Source organism: Tiliqua scincoides, chromosome 13, assembly GCF_035046505.1.
Source record: "Tiliqua scincoides isolate rTilSci1 chromosome 13, rTilSci1.hap2, whole genome shotgun sequence".
Classification (NCBI taxonomy): Eukaryota; Metazoa; Chordata; class Lepidosauria; order Squamata; family Scincidae; genus Tiliqua; species Tiliqua scincoides.
In genome coordinates, this window is record NC_089833.1 from 10,282,327 (window position 1) to 10,293,506 (window position 11,180).

The 11,180-nt window shown below is 48.3% G+C and overlaps 2 pseudogenes; both read right to left on the minus strand.

Annotated features, from left to right (window-relative positions):
• Positions 1 to 8,485: 8,485 nt before the first annotated feature.
• LOC136634034 (5S ribosomal RNA) lies at positions 8,486 to 8,605 on the minus strand (annotated as a pseudogene).
• Positions 8,606 to 9,351: 746 nt separating this feature from the next.
• LOC136634028 (5S ribosomal RNA) lies at positions 9,352 to 9,468 on the minus strand (annotated as a pseudogene).
• Positions 9,469 to 11,180: the final 1,712 nt, after the last annotated feature.

Consider the following 11,180-nt stretch of genomic DNA (forward strand, 5'->3'; position numbering starts at 1 on the left):
CCACCTCTCTCCCCAAGATGCCTGGTGACACCCCTGGAGGCTAGCCACGCCTAACTAGGGCAGTGGGACGCGCAGATTGAATACCTTAGCTGTACACCCTTACTTGATTTACAGGTGCCTTGCTTGGGAAGAATTCCCAGGGATGTCAGTGAGGTTTTGTTTCCGGGCCTCAGGCTAAATACTGCTTTTTCTATCTCTTCTCCAGGGGTTGCTGAAACGGTCATTTTAAGATGTCTCGTTCCAGGAAAGCCTTAAGCACGGAAGATGCCTGCTTGCCTTTTGCCACCTATTTTTCTTCCTTGGGGACCAAAAGTAAGTCCTGCAGATTGGATGCCATGAAGCTCGTAGATCCTCAAAGACTAAGGGATTGAGTTTAGCTAGGGGTGGCCTGTCCATAAGGCCCACTGAGGCAGAGGCACCTGGTTCATCCAGTGATCACCATTGTTCCTTTTCCTTTGAAATGGAAGAGGGGGGGCAGAGTGGAAGAGGAGTGATGGGTTAGGACACCTCTGGACGCTCCAGCCCATAACTCTCCTCTCTTCCACAGTTCCTTGCTGTCCCCCCTTCCGCACCCATGGACTAAATGTAGCGTCATTCTCAGTTGGGAGGGTGTGTGTACACACAGATGAATGAATTCATACCTATTTGGGGGGTTAAGGGGCGGAAAAACTCCAGCTCGTTTTTCCAGACCTACCTGGAGACAACTGGGGAAGATACTATGCGAGAGAGAGTGTGACAGTGTCAAGCGACAGTAGCATCATTAGGCCACAGTGGGTGATGCGCACAGGGGGTTGACACCACTACTGGTCAAAATGTTTTAAATCTTGGTGTTTTTGAATAAAACCATCATGTTGTATATCATTTGATGCGTAATTTCATGCAGAATGCAATGAAACAAACTGTGTTGAAATATCTCTATTCTATCAAAAGTTACAGCCAAAAATCCAACAGGGTGGGGCAATGGTACTTCACTGTGCCCACTGACCAGGGTGTTGCCCATCATGTGGGGTCTATCCTGCACAGGCTGAAGCTAGTGATGCCACTGCGGAGCTAAGTTAAGGGATTTCAACATAAGGTAGCATCTTACCCAGTAAATTACATACATCTGGTGTAGGATAAGGTGTGGGTGTGTGGCAGGACAAATGGCATTCACAACAGTGTGGACGAAGAGAATGGTTCTTGGTAATGTCTCTGGGTAGGGCTGAGAGAGACACTTGTGGAACCCTGGAGATCTGCTGCCCATCATGTTCAAGAGCACTGAGCTAGATAGACCGGTGGTTTGACTTGGTCTAAGCCATTTTGTCTGTATCTACTTGTACATCTCTTTCCATGTGGCTCTTCTGAGTCCAAAATGCTTTCCCTGCAGACTCTGAGGACTCCCTGTCACCAACAGGGCATCCAAGAGATGGTGCCCCCTATTTAGGAAGCTACCTTCCAGATGTGGCTCCAATAGTTGGATCTCCAACCATGTGAGTAGGTTGAGCTCTTTGCACCACTTTGCACCACCCTGCACCACTTTGCCTTCCCTATGTTTTCAGAATGGGCTAACATTTTAAATTGAATTTCTCATCATAAGGAGTGTAAGAAAAAAATCTTGCAGGACTTTGAAGTCGACTAGAGTTTATTGCAGCAGAAGCTTTTGAAGGCTACCATTCACATCATCAGAGGCAAGCAATGATCATAACCTCATAGAAATGAAGGCCAGAGACCTTAATTGTCTGGAATTCATTGACACAAGAAGCCATAATTTCGGGAGCCATAATCCTGTGCTGACACCAGATGTAGCAATGGCTGCTATCTTATAGGGCTTTGAAAGGGAATTAGACCAAATAATGGAGGAGAAGTAGTCTAGCAATAGTTGATATTATTCATTACAACTGCAAGAGGGCCATGGTCTTGTGACCTCCTTGTAGGTGTCTGAGGCATCGGTCAGAAGCAGGATAGTGGACTAGGTGGATCTGTGGGGGTCTCAGTTAGGTGTTGTTTTTTTTTGAGAATTGGGGTAGCTGCACTTGAAGGTGATCAGTGATACCACCAGCAGCAAGAAAGAAGGAAAAAGGGAGAGATCCAAGTCAAGATGGAACTCCTCCTCCTCTTCCTGCCCACCCTCTTTTTCATCCTCAGGTTTGCTCACCCTGAAACTCCCAAGAAACTCCAGAAGAAGAACATCCCGAGGAAGACACGCCATTCTCCAAAGAATACCTTGGTCTTGGGACTGGTAAGGCTCCTTGGGGTGCAAGGAAGTGGTTGAGTGCCTCTTTTGGCCAAATCCAGAGCATTGTTCTATCACTGTTGCACAGGGGCTATGAGTAGAAGTGTGGCGGCAGGGGGGGGGTCCGCAGTAAGTACCGCAGATACCACAATGTGCTGGGTAAGCAGCCCTTGGCGAGTACCTGCGCATTGCTGTCGCTGCCCGGAATGGCTCTGATGGCAAGTGAGAAGGGCCTCATACAAGGCGTATTGTGGTGCCTGCAGTATTTACCGCACTGCTCCCCTATCTGGCTACCAGCTTAGAGGTGACCCTGCAAGCAGCTCAGTCTCTGGACTTCTGCCAAGGTTTACAGTCATCTTCCCAGGTTCTCCTTCTTCCCTGCAACAGTCCTCTAGGTGAGGGTGATGGGACCCTTGAGCTCAGTGGTAGGATATAGGCTTTTCTTGCCCCTGGCAGCATCTTCACATAGGGCTGGAATGTTTAATACCCCCGCCTCAAATGGCTGCCAGCCCGTGTTGACAATCCTGAGCAAGATGGATGAATGGCAGGACTCGGCAGGCAGCACTGGTGCAAGCAAGCCTCCTGATTGAGTCCACAGTCTCTGTGAGGTCCAAGAAGTTCACCATCACAAGCAGGGCCACAGGAAGTGGTGAGGTCTCAATTGCTTGGCTAAGTATACAGATCTCAAAGGCCGCAAACCTAATTTGGCCAGCCCCCGTGCAGTCTCCGGTGTCTCCAAATCCCACAGCCCCTGTTGCAGTGCAGAAGGAACACGGCTCGGGTGACGGTGTTTTGTGTTCTGTACGGTCCAGAGTTAGCACCATGTAAATCCAGTTTTTGTTTTGGTCCCCTGCAGGAAGGAACTTCAGCGGTGTCCTCCTTGACAGCTCGCTGGGATGGTGCGTCCACGGCCACTACATATTTCCAGGGCAGGTGCTATCAGGTGAATATGCTTGGAGCGAATACAGGAGTTCTCAAACTTTTTAGCACCAGGACCCACTTTATAAAATGACACTCTGTTGGGACCCACTTAGCTTTATGGGACTTTTAAAAAGGTGATCTAGAAAGAAATAAAATTTTTATTTTCTAGTAATATTTTATTTGCCCCCCCCCCCAAAAAAAACCTCAATCCCTTTCTCTTAATGAGGCAGCCCTAATGAATAACCTCAAGGCTTGAGTGGATTAGTGATTTGATCCAGCCTCTCAAACATTTATCTCCTTTACACCACCTTGCAAAGCAGTTAGCAGCTATCTGATTTTTGACTGGCCTCAGGGCTGGGGGCAATTAATTATCTGATCTGTCCATTACCTGTGTTTTCATTGGAGGTTCTGCAGGATCCACTGGAAATTGGGTCACGACCCACAGGTTGAGAAACTCTTAGATAAAATTTTGAGCCCTTAGGAAGTCTCTGGCACTCTAGCCCTGCACCGTCTTCTCCTACGGACTATCTCCATCCCCTTCTTTGTTTCTAGCCCAAGGAGTGGAAAGGGGCAAAGGCTGGCACATCAGCCAGCAAAGGTAGGCAGCATTTGGTATGCCACCCTGGGTTGCAGGAGGTCCTGAATCAGTCCAGTAGATACATAATGTTCCTGCCATAAAAGATAACACAGTATGGAATTCTGTACCCAGCCCTAAGTCTCAATTCCCTCTTGTAACTAACTTTGAAGCCTTTGCATGTCTTTATCCTGCTTTCATCACCTTCCCTCTTTCTGGTTCTCCCCCCGAATCAATATCTAGATCAGGAATGTCAAACCCGTTACATACAGTAAGCCAAAGAGCATTCATGGCACCTGCTGAGAGCCAGAAGTGACATCATTAAACTGGGAATGATGTCATTAAGCAGACGACGGCCAGAAAGGAGCACTTTGTTCTTGCGTAGAAACAAGTTAGCGACAAAAGAGAAAATGGACAAATCTTGATCATACTTTCAGGATGTGGCCCAATTATCACGTGGGTCTCTCTGTTAGCGCACTCTCTGTTAGCGCACTCTCCGCCACATCATCACTTCCCAACTCAGTAGCTGAGAGGTGTGCTGAAAAGTGATGCTTTGGCAGAAGAGGTGCAGCTGAAAGGGTGGCCCATGTGATAATTGGGCTAATGCCTTGGCAGCTTCTCCCTTTCTCCCCCTCTTGGTCTCCCCTTACCCCATAGCTTCCAGGGGCCGCATCCAACCTGTGGGTCTTATGTTTGACACCCCTGATCTAGACTGTAACTACATCTGGGCAGAGACCTGCCTTTTCACGCAACATCGTGTGGCTGTTACATTTAACAGCTCTGTATAAATGACAACTTTGGATGGTGTTCATGCTGGTGGAGCTGAGGAGGGTCATGAATGGTCTGCTTAGCCTTCCCCTGCCTCATCTGGGTTTCTTCTTGGTCCTCCTATCTTTCAGGTTTTCATAAAGCTGAGGCCCTACATAGCAGAATTTCTGGAAGCCCTGGCCAAGATCTATGAGGTAAGTGCCTGCGTTTGAAGGAGGTTTGCTCATGTTCCTCAACAGTCTTTCAATATCTGGCTTTCTCTGGCTTTTCTTTCAGGTCTTTATCTTCACTGCAGCCAAGCGAGAATATGCAGATAAAATTCTTGAGGCCCTTGGACCAAAGAGGAAGCTGATCAGGTGTGTAGGATAGAGATAAGAATTTACCTCCTCCTGAGTCAAACCATTGGTCTGTCTAGCTAGGGCCAGCCCATTCATGAGGCCAACTGAGGAGGTAACCTTGGGTAACAGATTGACAGGGGGTGCCCACCTTCCACTTCCATTCTGTCCACCCCTTTTCCTTTTCAGGGAGTGGAAGGAGGCCTAGTGGAGGTGAGCGAGTGGACAAGAGGTGGGCACTATCTACCAACTTGCTGCCTGAGGCACTGCCTCAATTGGCCTCATGGATGGGCCAACTTTGCTTCTTCCTCAAATCAATCCCCTATGGCTCTTGGACCATCCTGGTCACCAAACAAAGGAGAGCTGCAGAAATTCTTGCCATGGAAGACTTGTTATCCTCCACAGCGCCATTTGGCGCTGTCGAGGAGTTAGTGCAATTTGGCAAAAGCCTTGCAAGCAAATGGCACCGGACTCAACATTGTCTCTTCTGCCAGGTACCAGCTGTATCAAGAGGACTGTCTCTGTCACCAGGGCTCCTACATAAAGGATCTCTCTGTGTTAGAGAGGGACCTGGACAGTATCGTGGCAGTTGCAACATGTATAGAAGCCTTTCCTTACCAGGTAATGATCAGGCTTGGTTCTTAACCACGTCAACATTGGCCACCATGTGGTCAGTGTGGCCACAAACTTCAGGTTGACCTCCTGGCAAAGCTTCTATTTACCCAAACAGCCCCCCCTCACATGCTCCAAGTACCCTTCCCTACCAAATAGCCCCCCACATTCTCCAAACATGCACTCCACACACCCCACAGCTTGAGTGTCACACGTTGACAAAGTTTTTGGTAAAAGGTGGATCGAGAACAGGGGTGGCCAAATTTGCTTACGAACCATGTGATAAAACTTCTTCAGATATTTGAGAGCCACAATATTTAAGTTTTATTTAATTCTTAAATATACTTACAGTACTCCCCGTGAACATTAAGCTTGGGTTTTAATCCAATGGAGTCTTAGTTTAGACCCATAAAGAATTACAAAGCTTGAAATGTTTTTTTTTTTTTTAATTTACCTTTTCTATTAATTGTGATGCAATAAAAGGAGCTCAGCCAACATATTTCCGCAAGCCACACATGTGTCAAAGAGTTGCAGTTTGGCCACTCCTGCTCTAGAGCAGTGGTATTCGTACCATCATTGGTACTCAAGGTGGTGTCCGGTGGTATGCATGGGACCCCCAGACCCCCACTGCCCGACAGCAAAACCAGCAGTGCAACAAGCAGCAATAGGTGGCTTGGCTTGGTGGGCTGAGCTCCAGCATGTGCTTTTCATGCACTGGAAAAAGCCCTCCCATCCACCCTGAGCCACTGTTCGTGGCATGGCATTTGGCCTCCTAATCCAGAAGTCACTGGCGATGACATGGATGAGGTCTCTTGTTATCTTGAGGTCTCTTGAGGTCTCTTGATGACATGGATGAGGGCACCAGGATGAGGCCTCTTGTTATCTGGTGTGCTCTCTGGGGCATTTGGTGGTCCGCTGTGAGATACAGGAAGCTGGACTAGATGGGCCTATGGCCTGATCCAGTGGGGCTGTTCTTATGTTCTTATGACATCAGTTACTTCTGGTGGTACTTCTGATAGGTAGACCCTACAAAGTGGTGCGGTGGGGGACAAATATTGTGAAAAGCTACTCTAGAGCAGGGATGTCCAAACATTTTGGCAGGAGGGCCACATCATGTCTCTGACACTCTGTCGGGGGGCCGGGGGGAAAAGAATTAATTTGCATTTCAAATTTGAATAAATTTACATAAATGAATATATTAGAGATGGAACTCATATAAATGAATGAAGGTCTTGCAGTAGCTCGAGGCTTATAAAAGGCCTTGCACAAAGCAAGGCCGGCCTTTCCTTCACTGCCACTGCTGCATCACAGATAAGAAACAGCAAATAGTGGAGGGAGCCCTCGTCCCACAGCTCAGGTGAGAGGTCAAACAGTCTCCCTCACGCTGAGAGCAGTTGCGTCGGGCCAGCATGGGCTCCAGCAAGAGGGCCAGAGGCTCACTGGAGACTAGGGGCTCCCAGGGGGCCTGACTGGGAGCCCCCAAGGGCCGCAAGTGGCCCCCGGGCCGGGGTTTGGGTGCCCCTTGCTCTAGAGCATGAAGTAGAGGATCAGCCAGGGCAGGTGCTGGCCAAGGTGCTGCACCTATCAGGTCAGACTATCAACCACCCAACCACAACCCCCTTGCCCAGGTCAGTCCCTTCAGGGTTCCCTGCCCTCCCCCCCAAGTGGGAGAAGCTACTGCTGAATAGTTTTGAGGTTTGGTGCAGGACTTTCTACTGAGCTCCTAAAAACTTGATGCTGGCACTGCATAAATAATAATGATAAATGGAAATCAAAATGGATACACTTCAGGAAAACCATTTAAGGACATAAATATAGATCACCCTAAAGAAGATGTATTTGTGTTCTCTCCCCCCCCCCCCATTCTGCCAAGCCTGCCAATGTGCTCCTGATCCCACAGTGGCTGGGTGATCCTCAGGACCAAGAGCTGCTTCACCTCATCCCAGTCTTGACAAAACTGAGCCAGGCTGTAAGTAAGTGGGAACCCCTTTGATATCACACTCATGGTATTTTGTTTCGTGTGTGTACACTGTCTGTGTCTTTGTCATGGAACTCCAGGCAGCTTCCATGGAGGTTTCTAAACAGTCTCCCATCTGGGGAATGGCCAGACCTATACATGGAGTGTGACCTGAAAGGGACTGTAGAGGTCATCTAGTCCAACCCCCCTGCTTGGTGCAGGGAGCTGCTACAGCATCCTTGGCGGGTGGCCATCTAGACTCTGCTTCAAGATCTCCAACAGGGGATAGCCAGCTCTTGCACAAGGCAGACTATTCCAGGACTGGACCATGCTCATGTCTGAATTTGCCAACCCTTGAATAATGGAGGAGAGGGGCAATAATCTGGTAAAGGGTAGGGCCTAGACATGGCCTCCTAAAATGGCCTGAGATGAACCCTTTGCTGCTCATCTGACAGAAGGGCTTAAAGCTGGAGACAAAGGATGGACTACCTGTTGATGAACTGAACTTAAGAGGCAGGTGGTGAGATTGGACCTGTGTCTAACTTCGGAAATGTCTTGCGAAAAATCTATATTGAATGCAATTGTTCTTTTGCAGGCTGATGTTCGTGAGGAAATACTCCTGGAGAGGTGAAGCCTTGGGTGTGAATTCCCGTTCTCAAGGGGGCTGCCCTCCTTTTGAGCAACATATTTTGAAGCACAAGTCTTTTCTTATTGTAAAAGCAACTTGAGAAACAAATAATAACTTGCTTTATTTTGCTCACCGTTCACAAGTCTGTGGTGTCATACTGTACACGTGTGTGTTTTTTTGTCTGTAAAAAGATGCAATAGCAGTGTCATAGAATGGTGGTGGAAGTGGCTGTCTCGGGGGGGGGGGTGGGCTTCCAGGAGATGGACCAGGGGTGCCCTGACCACACATTTGGTTGGCAGCCTTCAGTCTCGAAAGACTATGGTAGAAGCCTACAGCACCCGGTATTCCCAGGCGGTATCCCATCCAAGTACTAACCAGGCCTGACCCTGCTTAGCTTCCCAGATCAGACGAGATCAGGAGATAGTGTTCAGTATAGGGAGATGGTTGGCAACCTTCAGTCTCGAAAGACTATGGTATAAGCCTACAGCACCTGGTATTCCCAGGCGGTCTCTCATCCAAGTACTAACCAGGCCTGACCCTGCTTAGCTTCCAAGTTCAAATGAGATCGGGCACCTGTAGGGTAACAGTTGCTGCCATCCTGACCACACGGCAGCACCAGTATCCAGCAGGACCCAGGGTGGCAAGAACTTCTGGATCCTTGACTCCATGCACCCTGTTCCCCTCATTCTTACAGGCCTGCTGGGAAGGGAGGCAGGCGGGCTTGAGAGAGGAATTGTATCAAGGGATACAAAGTTTCTTTTGTCTTCTTTTTCTCTTCCCAAAGGGGGATGGAGTAAAACAGCGGGGGAGGCTGGTGATGGGGCAGGCAGAATTCAGGTAGGGAGAGGGCAAAACAGGACAAGGGAAGGCCGGTGACAACTGGAAAAGTCTTTGGAACCAGGACTGCCAGGCTACCTGAGGCCAAGCCCAGGTCCACCTCTGCATCAGTAGCTGGACACAGTAATATGGGGAACCAAACACTCCTCTCTGTTTTTTAATTATAGAAAAGCATTGTGAAAATGAGCACTGTCATATTTCTGCTCACACTAGAATGGACAGTGTCCTGTGTGCACTAAAACCTTCTGCTGCAGCAGCTGTAGTCCCACAGCTGTGGCCCTGAGCTCCATCATCCCACCTATTAGGGCAAAGCACCAAGCCTCTCTCCCACGGGGAGCCTGCCCTGCCCAGCATCTCTGCACCCTATATTTTCAGCTCTGCATTTTCAATGGTGGCTGAGCTGGGTGCTATGCAACCCACCTGAAATTGGCTCACGTCCTACCTAGTGGGTCCTGACCCACAGTCTGCGAAGGTTGGCAACCTTCAGTCTCGAAAGTCTATGGTATAAGCCTACAGCACCCGGCATTCCCAGGCGGTCTCCCATCCAAGTACTAACCAGGCCTGACCCTGCTTAGCTTCCAAGATCAGACGAGATCAGGCATGTGCAGGGTAACAGTTGCTACCAAATGCTGCTCTAAGTCACCCTTCTCCTCCACACATTTTTTTCTTCCACTCCCCTCTACCTTTTTCAATGACAGATTGGGGAGTGGGTGTGGGGAGGGGGTGGAGAAGGTCTTTGTGCTTTGATGAACTAGCCTGTGGTCTCCTGCAGATAAGCTTCATTTCAGCTTTCAGCCTGCTTGTGGAGGAACCCCTGCTGCAAAGCCAAGCTGATGCTGAACAACTGGAGAGTCAACCCAAGTCCCCTTCCTGGCCTCTTTGCCTGCTGTCCACGTGCCCAGTCAGTGTTTAAAAGCCATTTATGCCCAATGTTGCATATACACAACAGGGATCAAATGTGTACACCTGTGGGCTCAGGGTGACCAGATGTCCTCTTTTACCATGACAAGTCTTCCTTTTAAGCATCGTACCCTGAAAAGAACTTACCATAAATATCCTCCTTCCCTCTGTGTGCCAGGGCCGTAGCTAGGGGGGCCAGCAGGTTGCCCCCCACTAGCATTTCTTCAAAAACTGTCCTCTTTATCTATTCTGGCATCAGTTGGGGGTGATTTGAAGCCCTTTAAGTAACATTTTTTGTGCATAGGAAAGTGCTTCTGGCAGTAACCCAGTTTTTCCACGTTCGCACTCATCCTCTCCCAATCAAGTCTGTTGATGCTCCAGAGTTTCCTTGGGTGACCAGCACTGCTCCTGCATGTCCAAACTGTGCCTAGGGAAAAACTTTTTTTCCACCTAAATTCTCGATGACCCGAGGGACATAATTCGTCTGGCCTGAAACCCAATTTTCCACAATCACACTCATCCTCTCCAAATCAACTCTGCTGGTGCTCCAGAACTTCCTTGAGTAGCCAGCAATGTTCCTGCATGTCAAAAACCTACATAGGGGGAAAAAAAATTTTCAACCTAAATTTTCAAAATTAAGGTTTCGAACCAAAAACATTGGTGCTCACCCAAGGAAACTCTGGAGCATCAACAGAGTTGATTGGGGGAGTATGAGGACGATCTTAGAAAAATGGGTTTCTGGCAAGAAAAACAATGACCCTGGGGTCATCTAAAACTTAGGTGAAATTTCTTTTTTTCCATAGGCACAGTTTGGACATGCAAGAGCAGTGCTAGTCAACCAAAGAAACTCCAGAGAATCAACAGAATTGATTGGGAGAGGATGAGGGCGTATGAGGAAAAATGGGATTCAGGCGAGAAAAACGATGACCCCAGAGTCATTGAAAGTTAAGGTGGAAAATTTATTTTCCCCCAGGCACAGTTTCAACATGAAGGAGCAGTGCTGTTCACCCAAGGAAACTCAGGAGCATCAACAGAGAATATTGGGAGAGGATGAGGGTGATCCTGGAAAAATGGGTTTGTGGCAAAAAAAAAAATGACCCCAGGGTCATCAAAAATTTAGTTGGAAAATTTTTTTTCCTAAGGCACAGTTTGGACATACAGGAGCAGTGCTGATCACCTAAGGAAACTCTGGAGCAACAACAGAGTTGATTGGGAAAGGATGAGCGCTATCCTGGAAAAAAGGGTTTCAGGCCAGAAAAACGATGACCCCGGGGTCATCAAAAATTTTTGGGAAAAAAAATATTTTTCCTAGGCACAGATTGGTGTAGCAGGAGCATTGCTTGTCAACCAAGGAAACCCAGGAGCATCAAGAAACTTGATAGGCAGAAGATTTGTGCGATCCTGGAAAAATGGGATTCAGGCCAAAAAAACGATGA